The sequence below is a fragment of the Centrocercus urophasianus genome, unplaced genomic scaffold, assembly GCF_019232065.1.
Source record: "Centrocercus urophasianus isolate 14NV4802_14NV808 unplaced genomic scaffold, USGS_Curo_1.0 seq_19, whole genome shotgun sequence".
NCBI lineage: Eukaryota > Metazoa > Chordata > Aves > Galliformes > Phasianidae > Centrocercus > Centrocercus urophasianus.
In genome coordinates, this window is record NW_024884744.1 from 11,890,334 (window position 1) to 11,913,851 (window position 23,518).

The following is a 23,518-nucleotide window of genomic DNA, read 5'->3' on the forward strand; positions in this document are numbered from 1 at the left end:
CAATCAAACAATGTAGTGTGAATGAAAAAATAAAATGTTTGCTGTGGTTTTCAAACTTCCAGTCTCTTGAAAAACTAATATTAACATGCCATCATTTCTAAAGACTGCACTATGCTGCGTTATGTTTGTTTTTGTCACATCCCACTTTACGTTGTGAATCGCCTTTGAGAATTACCTTGATAATTCATTTTCAACAGGTCTGCAAGGGCCAGACCAGAACTTGGCTTTTGCTTTTGAAAATTATATGTGAACATAATACCACATAAACAGTAAAAAATGTAAATACTTTCCATTTGCTGGAATATCCCCAGGTCAACCAAACACTTGCTGTTCTGTGATTAGTGGTCTATTAATAAGCACTGAGAGTGTATCATCTTGCTTTCCCATGGTGATATTATAAGCCTATTAAATGACAAAGAATTTATTATATATAAATGTTGGGGTGGAGTACAAAAGCCTTACAACATAAAGATAAGATCTTTTTTGCTTTTTGTTTTTTAATGATGGTGCTTTTTCAGTTTTCACTGCAGTTCATCTTCCTCATCTTTAAGCAACTCCTCTAGGAAGTCAGAACAAGCATCCATTGCAGCATAGGACCCTCACTTTAATAAGCTTTTTGAAGACTCATCTGTTGGTCTGCCTATATTGTCCAGTCAGAGAATTCTTTCCAATCAGAAACTGGTGGTAGAGAGAAAAGGAAATCTTCTAAATTCAGTAGCAAGGCCTGAGGTTAATCTTTCCTGGGTTTGCCAAACTGCGTATGCAGCAGGATTACAGCCAAGCTGAGAGCACTCTGAGTTCATGGTCTACCACAGCCTCATATCAGAGGCTAGGGAGACTGCCTTGATTTGTTTAAAAGAGGCTCCATCCACCCCCTTGCCATGACAGTTTGGTCTGCAGTGCACTACCTCTACAGTATCATAGAAACATAGAACATCCAAAGTTGGAAGAGAGTTGCAAGTATCATTAGATCCAGCTCCTGGCTTTACAGTAACACCCTCACTGATCTTTTTCTCATCCTGATCCTCAAACCCTCACCAGCCTGATGCCCATCTCCCAAAGCTACTCCATTCATCCAAGCTGTTCTTTCACATACAGGCAGCCCTTTGGCCCGATCTGTTCCTGCCCCTCCCAAAGAGCATTCGTCCATCCATCCAACTTCACCTACACAACTCTCCCACCATGTCTCAGGTATTCCAACAGTTCTCAATTTCTGTGACTGGATACACAGATCTGGTTCCTCCAGCTTGATCAGTAACTTCTCTTGCCACCAATTTTTTTACTTGAAAGCACTCTTGAGCTTACCATTTGTGTTATTTTCACAATAAATCACTTAAGGCCTGAGAGTTTTTTGCAGGATGATAGGCAGTGCAGGAGAAGGAGACATCATTCAGACTACGCTTCCTGGTCTCTCTCCAGGAAAGCTCTTTTTATGCCACAAGCAAATATCAAAGCTCCCATCCCAAGAAAACCCTGGCAGAGTGGTGCCTGCAGAACAACCACGCCTCTCTTTGCCTTTTTGGCAAATGTCTGAGGAGTAGTTTTCTCTGTGTCTCTGGGAGGGAAACAAACTAAGCATGCAAATGGAAACCAGAATATGATCACTGCTAATTTATGAAATATGAGTTATTATAAACAATGCACATTTCCCATTAATCTTCTAGAAAATCTGCTTTGTGTTAAGAAAGAAGAGTAATTCATAGTTTCTGGGGTGGCAAGTTTAGGGAATTGAAATATAATTTGAATTCCTGTAGGTTTTATCAGATATAATTTACACAAGTTACTTAGTTAAAGTCACATTTTCTTGTTTTTACTCTCTTATTAGATGACTAAATTATGATGTTTAGTAAATTAACCTTTAATCAGTAAAAGCTGTGTTCAGACACTGTACTACTCTGCCTGGCAAATGCTATTCAGGAAGAAGAGCTTTGTTCTTGTTAGCTGGAGCTTTCCTGTGGAAGGCTGCCTCTTGCACAGCAGTAGCATGCCATTCGTTTTAGGCAAGGAAGTATTCCTCCTTACATAAGCCTGGAAACACCAAAATACAGAACTGTGCTATGAATCCTCGTGACAGAGAAACCTCAAACTCCTGATTTGGAAATTCTGACTTCCATATGTCATATCCTGTTAAAAACAGGCATCTTGTCAGGCTCTCCCTTCTATAATGTGGAAGGTATTTATTATATTTTTCAGAATTAATCCAGCCCACAGCTGGTTTAATGGTGTCATATTCTGCTAATTACACTGTCTTAACATTCAGTGTTCCTGGCTGTGAAATCTACCCAGCCTCAACATCTCCATTTGATGGACTTACTTGATGTTTTGGCTGATGATGCTCAGACCCATCTGTTTGAATGGCATTATGCCCACTCATCAATTGGTTGGACCTTTTCATTATAAGATAGATGTCTATCATTTATGAGTTTATATTAGTTCTCCAGCTACCAATAGTCTCAGCAGCCATGTAATGTTTTATAGAAAGCAAAAGATGCACATAGTGACACAAAAATATGAAATCTGGTTTTATTAACAACACAGATAATATATCTGAGATATATGCACCTTCACATTATTAATTGTGAACAATTTATCACCTATATTTAGCTCCTTTCTTATTTGGAAAAAAAAAAAAAAAGTTATGCACCGTCAATATTGTCCCTAGTCTATTCATCACTGAGTTGGCACTATATATATATACATATATACACATATACATATATATATACACACACACATGTGCATACATAGAGAGACTGTATGTGTTTGTACATATATATACACACAACTACCTGGCTTTCATAGTTCAGTCTGTAGGTATTTCATAGAATCATATAATCTTAAGCCTCAAGCCTGGGTATTTATATGTTTTCACTACGTATTTATTGAAATTCACATTTTTCTGTTTATGTAGTCATTAAAAGAAGGGAAATCTAAAAAATGAATGTCTGATAATGAGAAATTGGTTACGAGACATCGTACTAGGACATATGTGAGAATTCAGGCCTTTAGCTAAAGAATATTTATTCCTGAATGCCACCTCCAGCAAAATCCCTCCTGAATAAGTATTCACAGACAAAAAGAGGGATGAATGTAGTCAAACTACACAGCCACTTGGGAGACTTTAATTCAAGTTTATGAACTTCATTAAAGACAATTTACACCATCTGTGGATCTACTCAGTGTTTTTGCAGAATTCATTTTACTTTATTTAAAACTAGTCTCCGTTTTTCTAAATGGGGGGATCGAAATTTTATATCAACATCATGTGTTAAGTGCTAGTCAGATATAAATCTTAAGATAAAATGGTGATGTGGAATAAACTAATAAAAGAAAAGCAACCAGACGAGATATTACTGAGGATATTTCGGATGCTCCCACACTATTTTCAGCAATGACATACTTCGAAAGCTTTTAAATAGCTAATTTTCTCTCTTTCTTTGTTACCTGTCAACACAACAGCACCAGGAAAGGAATTTCAGACTCATAGTGTCTATGCTGTATCGCAACATAACAAAATCATTTCAAGCATGTTTGAAGATGGGTGTCCATGCTCAAAGATTTTTGAGTAAATGGAGATGATAAGGGAAGGCTATACAGAAAAACATTAACTATTCAGATAGCTGAACAGTGATTCAATCCTTTCAGGTCTGTCAATAGCACCATGTTAGCATTTTGTTTGCTTAGTATTTTGAGTCTGATGTAACTCCTGATATTCATGGAGAAATCTAGCTTCATAACTCCTACATCACCAGACAGGTCTGCTCTGTAACCAAGCCTCTAGTTTTATCCCTTTCTCTGTCTTCTTCCCTTTTTTCTCCACATGTAACATATTTTAGTCATTCATCACTTCTTTGGGAAGTTTTTTATTAAATGTTCCACACTACATGCTAAAGCCATGGGGTAGAGGCCAGGCAGAGGCACCCAGGCAGGGGTAGCACATTGCTACATGTATTGCCAGGTGCACTCTGCTCACCAGGCAGCCAGCAGTGGTGTCTGTCCTCCTATGGCAAAGTCACACAGGACCCGATCGATGTGCTGTCGGGTACTTGTGATTGCAGCTTGTCAGATACTGTCAGCTGCTATCTCATGCGTGCGTATGTCATGAGTGATGAACATGCTCGTTTTGCTCTTTCTCCCCCAGTGCAGACATGGGGAGGATGCAGGCTATTGTTTGCTGTTCCTCCCTAGGAGCTATGTCAACATGCACTGAAACGATTTCATGAGTGGTTATAGAATGATTTTCAGCCTGTGGAACTGGGGAATTCTTTGGCCAAGCGTATATTTTGTGGACTACAGACAGGGAATTATCATTCCCTCAGTCAGAAAGTCAGTCTTAAACTGACACAGAATTCCAGTAATGCTGGTTTTGGGGAACAGTCTGTCTAAAAGTGATGACACTGCCTGCTCTGGAAATTCTCCTCTGTGCTGAGATACTACTGAAGAAGGAACACTAATTTCTTGCTTATACTCAATCAGACTTGTTGACATTTAGATGGAGAAAAAAAAAGGCAGCTCCAAATACATTAATGGTGTAGAAAAGAAAGATACAGATTACACAGGCCCTCCATAAAAGCATATCTCGCATGAAATTCTTGTTATTTGATTAATATCTTAAATCAAAAGTCTTACCACATTGCAATCTGGGAATCAAGCCAGCTTAGAAGTAAAGCATGTATTTGCAGTATAACTGCATTCATTCCCAATGAAAGGACCACATGGTCATCGCTTCAAATTGAATAAAATATTTCTATCAGTGTCCCATTTCCAGGACACAAGGCTTCACCTTTAGAAATAAAACAAACCATATCAGCTTGTAGAAAGAAAGGTTCGCCCTGAGGAAACTAATCGTGGAGTCCCACAGAGCGCTAGTACCAGGAGTAGATTGAGGTTCCTTTGAGATTTCCTATCTGGTGGGGCAAGGAAAGAATTACTTCCATTAACTTTCTACTTTTGTAAAACTTGAGTCACCTTTTCCTCACCGTCATTTTGAATAGATGCATGTTAAAACTGCCCTACTAACAAAAACGAGTCTGGCCAACTGGTCACATGCCTGTGCAAACTGGCCTAATACCCCATTTCTATCTGCTCACCTGCATATCTGCTGCTAGGGCTGGACTTACAACAGATTTTCCCTGCTGTAGACCAAGAAAAATCTCTACAGCCACAAGCACTCCTGTTTTAGAAAACATTTATTTGTATAACAAGCCTCATGCACTTTGGCATAGATGATGATGATGATCTTATTTAAGAATGCTGTAGGAAAAGTAAATTCTGCCTGCTGTCCCTAAATACCCACTCCAGCATCAGGTACCATGCTAGTAGCAACAGTTCTGGGCAGCAAAGGACCCCCATTATATGCCAAGGTTTATGCTAGGAGCTGCTCAAACACAGCAAGATGGTCTTTTCTGTAAAGCGCTTACCCTGCTCGTAATCACAGTAAACTTTGAATTTCTTTCATCTTTCCATAGTGGTGTTTTATTCTAGGAGGAATTAGTCTAGGAACTCAGAGCAGAGGACCACAAGGTACACATGAAACATCAAAACCTTATTCTAATTTTAAAATATTTTGTGAATATAGGACTGTGTGTAATGAAAAAAAAGTTTTAAAATAAATATTGGAAAAAGAGAAAATATGTGACATTATAGGAATTTTTTTGCTTATTTAGCATTATATAAAGTATGAAAATGAATGTGACATGTGGATAACTTTTTCTCTTCTGAATGTGCTTTAGAAGTCATAGATTCTATATGATGTTGCTGTTGCTATAGTAACTCTTTTTTTTTTACAGCAGAGCAAATACTCATACAAAACCTTTTGACTTTTTGTAAGAAAATTTGCATTTTCTAAATGTTTTCAAGTTTATTACCTAAAAATAATAGATTTATTGTCTTCCCCATCCCCCAGCTCTCTCAGCTAAATGTAAACAACGAAAAATGTGCTTCCTTGACCAAAGAATTATTTTGTCACCTAAAATGAGATCTCAACTCATGGCTACAATTTATGCAATCCAGCAACTTAGAGTAAAATCAAATGAGACTTCCTATGCTAAGTACTGTAGTAGATTTCCCTCTTCTTTCTTCTTCTTCTTTTTTTGTTTTGTTTTGTTTAAAGGTGATTAATTACTCAAATGCAATGTGAACCATTCACTTAATACATGGTGTGTAAGCTCAGTCCTTTTTATCTTCTCTGTTTTGAACACCCAACCGGCCAGTTTTACCCCACTGAACTAATGCAAGACAAAAAAAAAAAAAAAAAAAAAATCAATGGCACACACTTTGGATAAATACCTCTACACTGTACATTTGCCAAGAGAGCTTCTAAGATCAGCTCTGTAAATGTCATGATCCTTAATGCTATTGTGGTATAACTGAAGAGCGTTCCTTGAGCCCATTTGGCTAGGCTGACTAGCGCGCTTTGTTTTCCCAGGAGAAGAAAGCAGAGTAGTAAACCATTTTTGCAGAATGTCATTCTCCCACAACAGTTTATGAAAGAAACATCTGTGACAAGAATCTTTAATGCTTTTCTCAAAGCCAGGCTGACAGTAAAAGAGCATTGCTAAAAGTGGCAAATCAATCCCATTCCACTCTTTCTAGAGCAGGACACCTAATTTGCTATGTATCACATGTATTTTCTTCACATGTGCTGAGAGGCTGTGACATTGATGTGGTGGCTGTCGTCCAAGCTTCTGTTGAATAAACACTCTGGCCATATAGCAGGCAAGCTGGCACATTTAGCAATGTCTGCTGTCCGGTGTGAGCTTACTTCACCTCAGGGAAAGGTTTGTTTAAGTTACAGATTGTAATTTGGGGATATAAACAGTATTTTTGAAAGCTCATTTGAAAACACTAAACGATCATATTGAGTGCATTCTGTAGTTTTGCGGTTTGGGTTTTGGTTTTTTTTTAAACTTGTTTTACTTACCACAGTGTGAAGGGCTTTGTACTACCTGCAAATGTGGGCAGACCAGGCAGAAGGCATAGCAGCAAACAGTTCAGCGATTAAAGTTAATTTCATCACTGGCCTTACACTGATTGTCTTATGAAAATAAGATGATTTAGAAGAAATCTACCTCACAAAGTGTATCCAGATCATAGAGAACCCTTTTTATATTTAATTGAAACATCTGAAAGCCTTTACTGGCACTGTACAATGAATCAAAGCCTTCATCAGTGGTGTGCTGACGAAATAGAGAACTCTGCTGCGAATCAGAAGGATTTTTTTGTAAGTTACTGTTATTTTTGAAAAGATGTAACAGTACTGAAAGGTTTTATTATTCCCAAATTATAGTAAATTGTTAAGTAAACTTCTGATGCCTGTAGCATTTATATTAGCCTATTTTGAAGGCTTTAAAGAAGAAAAGAAGATAGAAAGGGGACCATGACTTTTGGCATTGGTCCTACATACTGTACAGCACTCCTCTTTCTTGTTAAGACGTTAAACGTAATGCTTCTCTTGTCACACTTCCCAGCATAAGCACATGGGCCAAGCCATGCAGTTTTTCAGCACTATCAGTTCTCCCACTGAATCCCATGGGAGGCTTGGCTGAGCCGGAGTACAGAGTATAACGAAATGGATCTAGAGAGCAAATCAATAGCTCCAAGGGCCTTCACTGGCAAAGAGATGAATATCCACAACTATAAAAGACGAGTGAGATTAAAGACTGAGATGAGGTGGTTTGCAGTGTATACAGACATGGTGCACAGGAATGGTGAATGAGTTGTACCTCACTCGTTGCTCCAGTGAGAGTTCTAGGACAGAAATGCATAAGCTGAATTTTGCACTTAAAATAAAGGAGCCCTTTAAAGGGTAGCCATAGGAACACTATATACACAGGGTTTTCTGAACTCAGGCTAAAACACAACAGTCTCAATGCTATAAAGTGTGAGGAAGTTCTGAGTTCCAGGGAAAGCAAGTCTATTTATTCCATCAGTTGCCATGGATAACACTTGTTTTTCTGTGTCTTAGAGCCAAAGGAGTGGAACTGCGTAAACAGTGGGACTGGAATTCAGAATACTTTCCAAACAGATGTAACTGGCATCTTCATAGCTGCTCAATTAATGGCACTTGATTGGATAAGCAAGTTCATCTCTGGCCTCTTGAATCCCTCCATGACTTGTAAATCAGCTCAGTGACCTGTGGACAGTCAGAAGGTATCAAGCAAACTCCAGTACTAATGACATTTAGAGCGATAAACCACAGCTTCTAATTAACACAGAAGAGAAAAGGAAGACAGAGGCATCCTGGGACTGTGTGAATCATGAGTATGGGTTGTTTTCTAACTAAAATGCTGACCTGAAAGATTTTATGTCAGTGAGAACCTGTCACCACAAACCCTATTCCATCATGCGTGTTTTCTTCCCACTCTCTTACCATCCACGATACAGAGGAGGGAAGGTTCTTCAGGAGGCAGGAGATTCACCTATTTTTTTTTTTCTCCTTCAGGAATGAAGTCCTTCCACAGAGAAATCTTCCTTGCAAATTGCCAGCTCATTTGAAGTTTAGAATCCTCTTATTTGAATTCAACAGGACAGTTCTTCTGTCAGACACACTTGGCTGATCTGCATAGTCAGTGAGAAAACCACCATCTGCAACCACCTCTTGGCTGCTGTGCCCACTTCTGAACATTCAACTCTTCGAGTCTGTGATTCTGTCTCTTCATCTGTACAGTTCTGAACAGAATCTGTCCTGGTGGCAGTGTGAGGCTCACAGGCACAACACAAAACAACTGTATAATTGGAAATGTCACAATGACAGCAGTAATAAAAGCAGACAGCAAAACAAAAGCCCACTAGATTAATCCTGAGCCCTAAATTTGCCAGAAGTATAGTATGAGCAGGTAGTTTGCACGCTGCTAGGATTTTTAAAGGAAATTAATATAATGCAATATGTAATAAAGTGTTTTTCATCCTTGCTCTTTGCTTCCTGTTGTATGGCCTTGTTCCCGTATACTAGATACACTTCAAAACATTGAAGCACAATCTCATTTTATTTTTTAATATTCATTTACTTACATTTGAAGGCTTCTGTTACAAAGAACAAAGCACGTGTGTCTAACAGTTTGATACTTCCAAAATCTTTTCGTTGGGGCTGCAATTAAACTTTATTTAGGTAGTCTCTGGTGTGTGGGATACTATGCTCAAAAAGTTTGAGCTGCTGGTTTTCATAAGGCCCCCACCTGCTCTATCCACAATACCCAGTAATACTTCCGAACACATTAGAAAGACATTGCTAACATTGAGTATGCTTGGGAAGAATGATTATTTAGATAGAAGAAATGAAAATAGAGAAAATGTTCTGTTTAAGGAAAGATTCTGACTGCAAAGGACAAATAGTGTGCGTTATGCATCTGTCTTTTTCTTGTCCATCACTTTCTTTTTGATATGGGAATACAGTACAGTATTTGCTTCCTATGAATCAGGCGCTTATTCCTGACTTAGGATCTCATAGATTCCATGTGATTGTGTTAAATTGTCCTTATAATTCTCATGCTTGTACTAGATTTTGATGTGCACCAGCACATTTTCATAACCCCTCCTCACATACCTCTGTACATGCACAGAGATAGAAATCTGGGCTTCCTGATCAGATTTGTAAAGCAGATTCTTTAACAGAAAATGGCTGATTGATCTGATAAGAGGGAAAATGTCAGAAATTTCCTTGTTCCCACCTATATCAGCTCTCATCCCCCTGCCTTCATCATTCATTCTCACATTTTGGAAGAAAAAATAGTCAAGTATCTTACTGAATGGTTTCAGACTTGTTCCCCCTTTCTTGCCTCACAGTTTGGATGTTTTTCTTCCTCATCACATTGATTTCCATTTCACACAAGACTTCATTCACCAGTCCACAGCTGCCAAACAGATTCCTTTGGAGAAGACTAAGCCTAAAGCCACAATCCAGCACCAAAGTGGTTCTCAAGCCAAACCAAAAGGAGGCTGTCTTCCAGTGCACAACTAATACATTATTTTCAGAAAGTTTTAAATCTCATGTGCAGTAATGGCATTCAACCTACAGGTCCAAACTCTACTTAATTGAAAATAAATTCTCTGAACCACACAAATTGAAATTCTGAGGAACCTAAGCACGTATTGGTCTGGTCTATAATATCTTTTTCTATAACACTGGATAGCGTAAGGTACATATTACACACAATGTCTGCCAAGTCTGCAACCCTCTCAGATCACTAAGAATCTCTGTCCTTGACAAGGCTACTTTCACAAAGTATACAGAGATCTTGAGACTTCTACCTCTTTAAGTAGAAAATTTCTGGATGGACAGAAAGACCAATATTTTCATACACATTCGCACTTCCTCAGAGAACTAGTTAAAACTCCTGGCACTCATCTTGAGACATAAATCCATGTCAGAACAATGATATCAATAACAGCCCTCTGTAATTATGCCAAAATGTTTTTGCATTAAGATGTTGTCAGCTCATATGTTTCAACTAAATGCGTACTATAGGACTAAACTGAAACTCTGAATTTGGAATTTCCTAAACTTCCAGGGGCAGAAAGGAGTCATTTGAATCTTGTGTGTTCATTCCATGAAGGGCTTAATCAAAATCAATTCCCACCTCACCAACTTTGGAAAGGGATTTAAATCCAGTACCAGATTTGGATCTGAATGTTGTGCCTAGGGGCTCATTTCTGTTATCAATTAGTAGTTGCTCTTGTGATGTATCAAAAGGCAGTAGCATATAGGCTGTTGTTTAGAGATGTACATAATGTAGCTTTAAATTTCATTGGGAAACTAAACAAAACCTCTGGCCTTAGGGCTGCATGTTCAAATACTACAGTCCCATAGTGCATTACACCAGTCAACACTTCTTTTCAAATACCACCCGCATAACAATTAACCTCACTTCAACCTTGAGGTCTCTGATTAGTGATGGCCTATTGTTTAAGTTACATTAACATAGCCCCTGTGTTGCCCCATTCTCACTCAAATTGACTAATCAAATCAGTCACCAAGGACTTAAGCTAAGTCCGACTTCTTTAGTAAGCAGCGATTTTCTATTTAAGTAGAATGGTGGATGTCATCAACACGGTCACAATTAGTATAGCTCTGGCATGGAAAACATTCCTAATGATCTCCAGTTTGTGAAATATCAAGGGCCCCACGGACTTGCAATATGACAATTTCTGTGTATACTAGAAAAATTACAATATCAATAGAGTAGTCACTAATGCATTACCTTGTACAAGACTAGTCTATAAAGGACAGAACCTCAATTGGATTCCATGTAATTTCAGGAAGCAAATGTTGTTTTGAACCAGTAGAAATAAAAACATGTTACAGCATTTTTTTTAATGTTATTTTTCTCTACCCACACCACATTTATTATGTAAAAGGAAAGCATTGTTTATTTTTCCAAATCTTGTTACAGATTTGTTATTCTTGACTTTCTTATTTGAATTGTACAACTCTGTTTTCATTCGCATTAACTAACTCTTGCTGTTTCAGTCATTTCTAATCAAAAGTTGTCTAGTGTTTGTTCTTTGAATTATTTTTGGCACTGTCTCCTATTTCTGCCGAGGTAACGGAGGATTCAAGCACAACATTCTTAGAAGAAACTGGAGGAGTCATGGAAAACACAAGCAAAACTTCACCAGTAGAGATTCAGGGCCAAATTTTCAAAAGGACAATTATGCACATAAGAAGAGTTACTGCTTGTTTATCAGCAGAGATACCCACTGTGCACAGGCAAGCAATTCTGTTATTTTCATGCACACCCCATTGCTGCACAAGCAGCATGTGCATTTTCCAGCCATTCAGATCTTGTTTTCCTATAAAAATGCACCAAAAAGTCAAAGTGGGAGCCACCAACCATTGTTGCAGGATGTAGAGGACACTGAGGATTTTCAAAATGGAGCCTGTCTTCGAGATAAGAATTTGATCTAATTGTAACTGTTAATTCCTACCTAACAAAAAATAACCTTTTCTCTCCTTTCTTTCTTGTTGTCTTGTTTGCTTGCCAAACTGTATCTGCTTTCACAGTCAAATACTTTTTCAGAGACTGCAGCAAAATCATACTCTTCTTCTCTGAATACAATGAAGTTTCTAGATAATGTTCACACGTAGCTTTTCTTTTATGATCAGCTAGAACACTGTGCACAGAATAAACATTGCCAGATGCATTAAACGTTTTATTTCTGTGCTTCAGAGAACAAAATTTGGCAGAAATATTCCCTAATTTAAATCCAGCTTTTGTCTGCCTCATTGCTTTACGCACCATGTAGTGAAAGAACTGGCTTCACACTGCTCCCACAACACCAGTCCATCTGACTGACAATAGATCCAATCTGCATTACATGGGAGGCCATGTGAGCAGTCCATTCTGCTCCTCCATCTCCACCAACAGCTGGAACTGGACTTGGACTGAATGCCAAGAGAATTTGCATGACAGTCCATTTGGAGCAAGCATGCTATAAATTCACCACTGCTGCAAGATGGCAAACCATAGGCCCCATCTACACAGAAGTTACATGAATTTAAATTAAAACCAATTTAGTCTAAACCAGAATGAACTTCTGCGTGAACACTTATTACAATTTAAAATCATCTCATTTCAGCTTATCTGGCACTAGTGGCACCTCCCAGAAGACAGTTACTAAATGCAAGAGAAGTAGAAATATTAAAGAGCAGTAATAATTTTTAATTAAACTCACTTTGAGGCCCACCTGTAGCCCCTTCATTGACAGGAGCTATGTTGAGAATATTCCTACTTGTCATTCAAGGCCAGATTCTCTTGCGGACCTCTTTTCTTGTTTTCCGTACTAACACTCCATCATTCCACCCTGGAGGACTCCAGAAGTGGCATCAGCATGTCACCCAGCCTTTGGTGGGGTTGGATCCTTCCAGCCTGCCAGCGAACACACTGGGGCAGTAGATCCTGGAGTGGCAAAAGCTGCACATTCTCCAGCTATTGTTTTGGTGACGTTACCCCTGGGCACGAACCCCCCGCCTGCACTGCCTCCTGTTGCTCTTTTGTTCAAGAGGAAACTTGTCATTTAGAGGCTGATTATTAGTTTTCTTTTCTCTCTCCTCCCAAGTCTCCCCTTTAACTGGATCATCACCAGTTTTAGAAGAGTTGCCCCTTTCTAAAGAAAACAAAACAGAATAAACAACCCCTTCCCAGTCCCTGTCAGAGCTCTCTTCTTTTCACCAACATCCATTTTCTCCCAAGCAAAATGAAAGGACAGAGAGAAAGACAGCTTCTTCCCTCTCCCTACAATGAGACAACAAAGAGCACAAACAAAATTAAAATTAGGCATTTAAGCTGATTTTCACCACTTAACTTTTGACATGTTTTTTGCAAATTTCCTTCAAGTCCCCTCTGAAGATTCAACCAATGAAACCCACTACATCAAGTGGTGTTACTAAGCCTTTTTGCACTTCTGTGAAACGAGGTATGTGTTGTTTAGGGCAGCAAAGGCACCTTTCTGCTAATCACAGAACTGGAAGGTAGTGACAAAACAAAGTAACTGTCCTTTTAGGGAGAAATCAAGAGTGAAATGCATAATTTTTCAACTTCATCTAACACTAGAAATATTTCAGGACTGCGGCTTCCAAATACGGTCCAGAAAAGGCTCTCCAGGTGAGTGATTTATTAGAAGTTAAAGCCATTGCCCAAAAGGTCTGTTCTATCTTATGCCCGTGTAGCATTAGTTCAGTTCTATTGTCTTGCTTTCAGAAGTAATTGTTTTTTTCTCCAGAAATATATTTTTCTTCCAGTAAGTCTGCATCATTTTCATCATCTGGAATTTATTGGGAGCACTGCACTGGGCTGAGTTTGCAGCTGCTCCTAATCATAACTGATGTGCTTAGAGCAGACCTGCAAAATGCTCAGCAGGCAAGGGTGGGACTGCCTGTTCAGCACAGCTCTTCCTTCACTGTGCTCCAGAGACTTTACTGATCACCACTTCATTTTCAGGTGTAATTCAAAATGGCATTTCTGATCCACAAAGCCATTCATGGTTTAAGAGCTTGTATTTCTTCAAGACTTTCTCTGTTTCAGCATTATGTTTCATCTGGCAGCCAAGATTGGCTGCAGTTGCCTGAGATGAATAGCAATGTTGACTCTCTAAAATACAGGAGAGTTTGCAGAATGACAGACTGTTCTCCTTGGATATAAAGCATAGGAGTAATGGAAAGGTGGGGAGTATCTCATTTCATAGAGGAGAAAAAGAGAGGACTTTTTCATTCAAAAAAAAAAAAAAAAACCCTTTTTTTCCCCCTGTAATTAACATCCAAAAAAATGGAACATCCCCTGCATTCTTGTAAAATTACTAAGAAATGAGTGTATGATTTATATCTATGTTTGTATTGTGGTTCACATCCACAGTAGTATCTTTTCCTTAGAAGCTAGTAAGAATTTTAATTGTACTAGTTAGATTGACTTAATTTGGAAAATCTGGAGGGGAAAAAAAAAAAAAAAATCACATATACAAATACAGGACGTTACCAGAACAGAAGATTGCATAAATGGAAGCTTGATTTTGGGAAGCAGAAAAGTAGAATCTTGTGTAATATCTTAAATACAACGCAAAGCATGCAGTAGTGCTAGCAGGTGGCTGCACATTCCCTCACTGAGGCATGATCCCTAGGTCTAGAAGAAACCTGCTTTGATCTATGTGTGCGCCATGAGATGAGATTATGCCTGCACAGCTTTGCAAAAAATCCAGCTTCTCCTGGAATTAATTGCTGGTTTACTAGCCTACCTGACCAAAGCAGAACACAGAAATTGTTGAGGTACACTCACAGGATTCTTCCCATGTAACCTCCAGTGTCTGCTGCCTCCAACTAAAGTACCCTTCCAAGGAGCATCCAAGCATCTCCACCTGCCCTCATTTACTCTCCTCCTTCACAGCTTCCCACATACTCATTCCGAGTCTTCCCATCTTTCTTCACTGATGCAGCAGCCAGACAAAATATTTTTCTTAACTTACCCAAATTGACTGCTTTGAGCTTAATTTAACTGGTTGTGTTATAGTATGCCAGTGGCTTGACTGCAGTTTCCTGAAGGATGGAAGATCTTCATTACTCCAACCTCTTCTCATAAAAGGAAGTGTTTAACACTCACAGCTGTGAAGAAGCACTGACTAGATGATTTCGAAGCATTTCAGAAACAGAAGTCACATGGTAAATTAGAAGTTCTCTTATTTATTTTTCCTAAAATCCCTTTAAGATCAAATGTTACATGCAATGCGGTGGCAACAAGGTGTCACATTACTTTTTGTATGTTTAGTACTGGCAAAGCTGCCCACTGCATTGTGTTGGCTTGAGATCAACATCCCATGTCTTGCAATAAGCTATGTTCGTTGCTATAGTTTCAGTTACATGAAGCTAGCTCAGTAAAGATAACTGAATTGAAGAAAACACCATTTTCCCTCTCCTAGACAAGACTTGAGTGGAAAGGGATTGTGAATACTTAGCACTACATACAGCAAGGGAGTAGGAAACCGTCTGCTGCACCACTGCTGGCTTCCCTGAGCCTAGGGACCTGAGAAATGCCCCAGACTCCCCAGCAGCAGTTGCTAAGGAAACATTTTAGGGAACCTTTTTCATAAATTCATAGTAATCTCCATTTCTCAAATGTCAAGGCTAATGACTCACCCTTTGATTGCAAATGGGATTTACTACCACAGAATTGCTGGCAGCCTTCAAAGCTAAATTGTATTTGTCAGCATTTGAAGACTTTTAGTACGTTGGTTACCACTGCTCCCCTTGAGTGAGCGGAAAATGTAGATACATGAATATCTGGCAGAATTCCCTCAGAAATGCTCTTCTTCCTATGTTTCCACTTAGGAAAGAAGATGGGGTCTGGTGTCTCAGGGGCTGGCTGCAGAGGGAACCCCCACAGTGTAGCCATCACATTGGGGGTCTCAGTAAGGCAGTGCCACCACACTGTCCTGGGGAGCAGGGACAAGCAGGGGACGCTCAACCTGCCTTCTACTGAAAGGCAGGCTGCACACGTCCATGGATTCCCTGCAAGTTGCATGTGAATCAGTGTATTAGAGTCCGGTGCTTTCCTCTGATTAACCGCTCTGCAGCTTAACAAAGCAGGTCTACCATTCACATGTTTGACAATGTCAGCAACAGCCAGAACAACTGATGCTCCATTACTTCACAATCTTCTTTCTGCCAAGTGCCAAGCTTGCAGATACTTTAAAGAAGTAAATTGCAGGGTGTATGTGGTGAGACCAGACTTAAAGGATGATATCAGTTGCTTTGATGGCAATACATAGTTAAAAGAATCTCTCCAGAGTAATACAGACCTCATTGCAGGTGGATCTCTTGCCAAGTTAAAAGCTTAAAGGCTGGAATACAATTTAAAGAGTGGATACTATAAACACCTGGATCTTTGAAAGCACATGAAGAGTCCACAGAGATTTGTGGATCTAACCACAAAGTTTTTGTACATGATTTTATTTAAACAATTCACATTTATAAAAATGTTATAAGCCAATTTGAGCATTGGTTTTTATTTTACTTTATTCTCCGTTTAGTATATATTATAAATATTATGCAATTTTAATTGATTAAATTATACATCTCTGTAGCTCATAGAAACTTTTCTCCCTGGACATGCTGATGATGGATAGGTGGAAAATAGCACTGCTGAGACCAGAAAAGTTGATGTACATAGCATCACATACACATGTGTTCTGTGACACAATAGCAGTGTGGAACTACTCAAGAATATGTGTTTTAAACAGTTGAAAACAACTACAGAGAAACATTTACACAACTCTGAGATGCATCCAGGTCACTTTGAACACTATTTTCAAATAGCCAGGTGGAGAAAAAAATTCTCATCCAACTTCTGCTTTCCTTGTCTATGGAAAACACATCCTTCAGCTGTATTTTTCACCAGTCTGCCTGAAGACAATTTTATTTTCCTGTTGTGTCTGGCTACTGGATTTCAGAGTTCAGCTTTTTCATTTTTCTGTTAGCATATGCAGCCAAACTGCCAGAAAATACATGTCCTTCCCCTATATCCTGGTACTGGGAGAAGGCTTTGCATGTTGAATCTATTTTGCTTCAAATACGAAGAGAGGAGTCTCTGCTCCTGAGATAATGACACTGATATTTCTAAGGCCATTCTTCTTGTTCCATTTACTGGCTTCTACTTCTACAATAGCTCATAGGATTTTACTTTTACTAAAACTGTAAAATGAAGCACTGTAAGTTCAGAAACCTCTTTTAATCAGTTCCCCTCTTTCCTAGTTTCCAGCTGACAGTATCTAACATGATAGCCAGAAAGTACACTTAGCTCAGAAAATGTCTCCAAAACTTGACTGGAAACATATGGCCTCAAACTGTAGGAGAAAAATGAACAAACATCTGCATTATTATACTATTTACCAAATGCTGAAATCAAAGTCCAGTTTATACAATATTTCCTACAACCAAATAATTTTCCTGTTCTTAGGCAACTTAGCAAAGAGAAGAAATCACTATTTGATGCACATTGTGTCTTCTTATTCACTTAATGATTATTGACATCATTTCTGACCAAAAAAAAAAAAAAAAAAAAAACCCAAAACATTGCATATGGCTTGAAGGTTCTGGTTTCTTCTAGTTTTAGACTGATCACTACCTGTAACTCTTTCACCCAGCTGCCTTATTTCATCCAAAGTAATCTGCCATGTGCATCAGGGCATCTCTGAAACACAGGCTGATCCTCACTGGCATCAACTCCGGTATTTGTAAATACTGAGATGCGCTGTGCTCCCTCAGAAGCAGCACAGTTTCATGGGGTGGCAGCTCCTGTGATTGTGCTGTTAACCTTTTAAGAGACACAGGCTGTTGGTTCTCTTAGAAAATGGAGATACTGTTTCTGGGAGGTTATGACCAATTTTATTCCCGTGTCTGAAACACAGAGGGCTCTGGTGCATTCTGTAATTCAAATAAAGTTTTACTATTTCCTGAAATGTACCAGCTATCAGAAAATTATCTAGGTAGATTAACATTTTGCTGTCTTTCTTGCTAGGCACTAACAACTTGTTTTACAAGCACAGTAGATGTGTTCCTAATGCTCCCTGTTCTGTTCAAGTAGGGAATTTCCTCTAATTTTGGCAAGTGATACGCTGAGAGAACTGTTACTTTACTTGCTGCACAGCCATAAATCTGCTCTGTAAATCTTGCACTTTTTGGGAAGCTTACTGCTAAAAGTTTTGCTTCAGAAGCACATTTAAGGGGTTTAGATTTAATAAGGTTAAAAACCATCTAAGCATTTTGAGTCTGCAAAGAAACAATCTATCTGTAGCGTCCCTTGCGATAGATTAGAGACAGGGTTTGGTTGCAGTAATGAATATAAATGGGATTCTTTATTAAAGCCACTGGACACAGGCAGAGCTGCAGCACTGCTCTCCAGCTCCCAGGCTAACTGCACACAACCTATGCTTTCTAATAGCACACACAGGTCTGCCCGAAGTCCTGGCCTAGATCTGGCGCTTTGGAAGGGATTGCCAACCTCCACAAAAACTAAATCCCTCACTAGTGAGAACAACTTCCAGAACAGCAGCTGTCAATGCTTTCATAATCCCTGATTTTGCACATGTGAGTTAAACAATTAAAAGACTCAATTCTGCAACCTGGAATAGACAGATTCTCTGCACAAAAAAATCTATTTTCCTTCCATGTTTCTGGGTAGAAAGAACTGGGATGTGGAAGCAGACTTTTGCCTTTTTACTTACAGTATACGTAAACATACAGTGGAGGAGCTACCACCTTATATGCTATAGTCAGCATAAGAGCTCACAAGAGTTCACACCAAGTGCTTTGTTCCCCATAGAAGATGAACAGAAGACTGTTGATAGTCACATTGTAGTGAGGCCAGAGCAAGCTCAAGTCATCAGTGTAGGTAGCCTCATATCTGCTGTGCTTAGGCCTGGACAAAGCGGACTGCTTGCACGCATCCAGGGGTGCTTGCACACAGGCTGCAGCTCTGCCACCCGAGGCACTAAGCTTACAGGTTTGAATCCTCTTTGCAAAACATCCGTGTTGCTGTTATTAGGCTTTGCCATTAAGGATACTTTTAGCTGAGGAACAGCATACACAGGGCCTTTTCCTCATTTTCCAACAAGTAAAAACAACCCTTCTTTTGTTCCTCACTCACAAGGTACAAGCCACCTGGTTCCAGCCCAAGCAATAACCACCAGAAGCTCTGAGATTCCTCAGAAAAGATTGCTGGAGTCAAACATGTTCCACTCAGCTTTGGCAATTTCTGAGAAGACATGGGGCAGATTTTTAGCTTGTGGCAGTTTCTCTCAGCAGGACCATGCCCTTCCTGATGCACACACATACACCAGCACACCCAGCCACCTCCTTGGGACCAACATCAGACCACGCTCAGCACCACCATTAACCCAGTGAGCAGGAGGAAGCTGTGGAGGTGTGGGCTCTCAGGATATCCAGAGGTGAAAGGGTGACACCACTTTCTGATTTGAAGAGCTAACTTGAGGAAAGCCTATGATCACAGCCGTGAGCCACATGTACCAAGCAAGCACTGCACATGTTAGTATATTAAACATATGTGGTTCTCATTTCCTATGAGAAAGGAATACAGTTTGCGAGCATCAGGGTGCATGGTTATTTCAAGTGCATGGTAGATGTGGATTAAGGGCACTAAAAGATTCCTGTGGTCCAGCAACTATGAATACCTGCAACACCCAGCTTTGATTTTAAAGTCTCCTGTCATCGTTTTAAGTGTCTGCCTTGCCACGCTCACGTGGGACCAGGATTCATTTTAAAGGCTCTTGGAAATGGCCAGGGCAACAGGAACAATAACAGCATCCTTTTAGGAAAATACAGGAAATCTTTTCAGCCAGATGTACTGCAGCACTGGGGCCACCATGGAAGTCTCACAACAGCTTCTAGGCAAAAGCCAAAGGGATCATCACATCTTCCAACACTTCATCCTGCATTAGAAATAATTCTTGCTCGTAGAAGAAAAAAGAGCCAATAAAATGTTCAAGCTTCATTCCTTTATTGGCTTTTTGTTGCCTGATGTTATTAATAAAATTTACAACCTTATTTACAGTGTAAGCTTTTAGCATGGACTACATTTGTATGTGAATTTTTAAAGTTCTGAATTAAACAAAATCTTCTGAAAATCGGTGGAGCACTGTCTGGGGACAACTTAAAAAATACATTAAAATGGACCTCCTTATTTCTGTGTGAGAGGAAGTAGGGTGTCCTGTGCACCTTATGACTGGGGCCTTGGATATGAAGATGTGAGGTTTGCATGTTGCAAACATTGCTTGTGACAAGGTACAGAGCAAAGGGTGAGCTTGCAGCCATCTTGAAACAGACTTCCTGGATGAGCTTTTAGATGCCAGTTAGATGGATGGGGGTGCTGGAGGGGATGCTCTAAGGTTTCATTATCACAAAATAGTGGCAATAATCACTGTTACTAATCTAACAGACTGAAAAGACAGAAAACATTCAGAAGCCTTCCTTTACTGGTACAGTCTTGAATATTGGTAAGGTTACCCTGTCAAGCAAGCAGCCAGAAATCCAAGTCTCCTAAACTAAAGAATACACATTAAAATGTTGGCCAGAGGCTTCTGATTTGTATATTCCCATCTCCCCCTTTCCTTTCTCTTCCATCTCCAGTATCAGTGCTGTACTGAGTTGGAAATGTATAAATGTTACATGTAAGATGCAGCCTTACTGTTGCATCTTTATTCAACATCAACTTCCAGATGGGAACTATTTTTCATGGTTCATAAAGCCAAATCCAGCTGCTACATTTGGACCTACATAAGGAATCCACATTTTATTGCCTTAGCAGTGCTTATAAAACAATTCCTGTTGTTTCTTCAGTACTGGTGCACCTCACATTCCTCAATACATTTTCGATATTTAAATTTTAAAAACTGTATTTTATAGTTGCTCATTCAGCTGTGCATTGTGACAAGATCCCTCTTTTACAACATTTTACAGATATCTAACATAACTGAAAGAAAAACGATCTCGGACAAACAGCATTCAGTATAGCAGCCATCTATTCGGTTACTTACTGAGTGTTCAGACAATTTCCTATGTAAAACCACAATGATATTAAATACTTCTGGAATCTTTATTAACAGACAGGAAGTGCAAACTCAGGAGCCTTTCCCCTCCCCCTGCGCTAATCTGACTCTTTGATAGTCATGTGTTAGGAATAACCATGGAGTTTCTCCGAATGCAAAATATTCCCACAGCTAAGAGAAATTAACCCTTGTGAAGCCTCAAAAGAGAGAGTGGAGTCCATGTGTTCACAGAGAGAAAAAAGGAATCATTCAGAGGAAGTTTGTACCAGCAGCAGATCTGCACAACACTGCCAGCTATTATATTCAGGCATAATTCATTTGCATTTTAGATGGGATTGTCAAAGCAACTACGGCGCATCCATTGCAGTGGAGAATTACCCAGCCTCACAGAATTAGCCATCTTTGTGCCTTTATCCCTCGCCACGATGAGAAGTGCTCTGCATTCACTCAGCCATGTGTGCCAGGGCATTTCTCCTTAACTCCCAACTAGCAGATAACAGTCCCTTTGCTAGAAAGCAAACAAACCCCCCCACAGCAAGCGACGAGGTGGGACAGAGAGAGTTAATGCATGAGTATGACAGGGAAGCAAGTTTGCTGTGAATTGGGAAGCACAAACTATAGTAATCCCCACCCTGCTGAGTGGCTTCCCCAGAGGTCTGATACAGTGCCAAAGCCTCTTACGCATACTGAGACAAAGCTTATTTCAAGCAGAATTCAGCTCCTGAAGCCACCATACTGCTTCCTGACAGCCTCCAATTGCACTGCCTCTGTATTTGTGTTTCCTGCTGTTTATATTTACTTGTTCCCAGAGCCACAACAGCTACAAAACAAATAGTTGCTGTTTGTAGGGCTCCGTATCAACACAGGTAAAGTGCTCTGCTTCCTTTTTAGTATTACAAAGATTGTGCAAATAGGCTTTTAATACCTCAGAGAGATTAATTTGGTAATTATAAACCAGTTTAGGAACACATGCTAAACAATTGGTCATATAATCAGTATCCTTGTTTCAGAGCATTAGTGTGGCTGAGGCAAAAGGTTTTTAAACTATAAGGTATGCACAAACACTCCCTTGATTATATCACTATTATTTCACCATTCCACTGAGACAGAAGCTTGAAATATCACTTTTTTGTTTGTTAAGTCCCTGAGGATACTCTCCAGATCTGTGCTCCTGTCTCTTTGGCTCTCTGTACAGCTATTGTGATGGTGTCTGATTTGGGTAATGGAGATCTTGCTTGATATACTTATTTAAAGGATCAGCTTAAGGAAGCTTAAGAGCCATCAATTCTCTTAATTAACTGCAGAGAAATGATTAACACTATAAATACAGAATTGATCAGGAAAAAATTATAGTACAGAGCATTTCATGTGAGTTGTTCAACAAATATTTAAGACATTAAATATGATAAATCTGTTTTTGAGTCATAGTCCAAATACCAAAATGATTTACGCATCTCAGACAATTCCTACCACAAATCACTAGGGATGTCTGAATGGAGATGGGAGATGCTTTTCAGGTAGACAAAGCTACTTTTTCAAAATGAAAACCTCCTCTAGGAGTGCGTCCAGCACTCTACTTCTTAAACAACAGAAAGCTTAAGAGTTTCAAAGCATTTTATTCTAGCCTTGTCTGGAAAGAACATTTTCATTTCAAAACGGTACTATTTAAAATTCATTTTCTTCCATGCACATCGATGTCATTTTAAATAATGCAGAAGTTTCCTTTACTAGGAAATTTTAAGAAAAAGATTCTGATCAAGGCCAGAAGATGGGCCTCCAAGCCTTTCCTTTCAGAAGTATCAAACAGGAGACCTGTCTGGTTGTTCCCCATCCTTCAGTGCTTGTCCATGAACTGAATTAAAATCCAAGGCAACAAATCTAGTGAGACAGTAATATCTCTGACATTTGCTCACATCCAGAAACCAGTACTTTCAGTGCTCATGCGTGTGGCATCATAAAAGATAGCAATTTTTTTTTGTTTGTTTGCTTTCTATAATGTCACAAATCTTCCCATCCCCCCTTCCTCTGGTCCCAAGGATAAGAGTTACAGAAATAATATCTCCTGAGCTCATTTCTCAAGAATTCTGTACTTTGGTCCACTAGAAATGCAATGCTGAATCCACCCACATGCAAGTCAGACACCTTGGAGCACCACTTTCAGAAAGTATGTTGGAGAAACAACAGTGTCACTGCCTTCACAGACAGAGCTAGATCCGCCTACAGAGATCCAACCCCCAGGAGTCCTCCTGAACTCTGCCCAGCCTCAGCTCCATGTTTGCTCTGCCCTAGATTTCTTGTGATATGCAATATGAGCTGGAAGACCATAGCAAAGAACAGCCCCTCTCCCCCCCGCCACAGGCAACTATACACAGATACACAGGTCAGGAGTTCTCAGTGCCTGTCCACAACCTGCCTTCTATCACCAGCAGAACATGCAGAGCCACAGGAAAGGCCACACAGGTGGTAGGGACCT

At 39.6% G+C, this 23,518-nt stretch overlaps 1 long non-coding RNA gene across 1 annotated transcript in view; it reads left to right on the forward strand.

Annotated features, from left to right (window-relative positions):
* The window catches only part of LOC122161556, an 84,839-nt gene extending 76,044 nt beyond the window's left edge, over positions 1–8,795 (forward strand). Inside the window, exons 4-5 of the long non-coding RNA XR_006169208.1 lie at positions 7,967–8,151; positions 8,444–8,795. This is a non-coding gene — a long non-coding RNA (uncharacterized LOC122161556). The remainder of the gene's footprint in view (positions 1–7,966; positions 8,152–8,443) is intronic.
* The last annotated feature ends 14,723 nt before the right edge of the window (positions 8,796–23,518 follow it).